Here is a 375-nt window from a genome sequence, read left to right as displayed (position 1 = left end):
ACACACACACAGGCTCACACTCTCACAATCACAGACACACACACACACACAGGGTCACACTGTCACAGTCACATACACACACACAGGGTCACACTATCACAGTCACACACACACACACACACAGGCTCACACTCTCACAATCACAGACACACACAGGGTCACACTGTCACAGTCACATACACACACACAGGCTCACACTCTCACAATCACAGACACACACACACACACACAGGGTCACACTGTCACAATCACACACACACACAGGCTCACACTCTCACAATCACAGACACACACACACACACACAGGCTCACACTCTCACAATCACAGACACACAGACACACACACACACACACAGACACACACAGGCTCACACT

The sequence above is a fragment of the Parus major genome, chromosome 28 (assembly GCF_001522545.3).
Source record: "Parus major isolate Abel chromosome 28, Parus_major1.1, whole genome shotgun sequence".
NCBI lineage: Eukaryota > Metazoa > Chordata > Aves > Passeriformes > Paridae > Parus > Parus major.
This window is presented reverse-complemented; position numbering follows the sequence as displayed.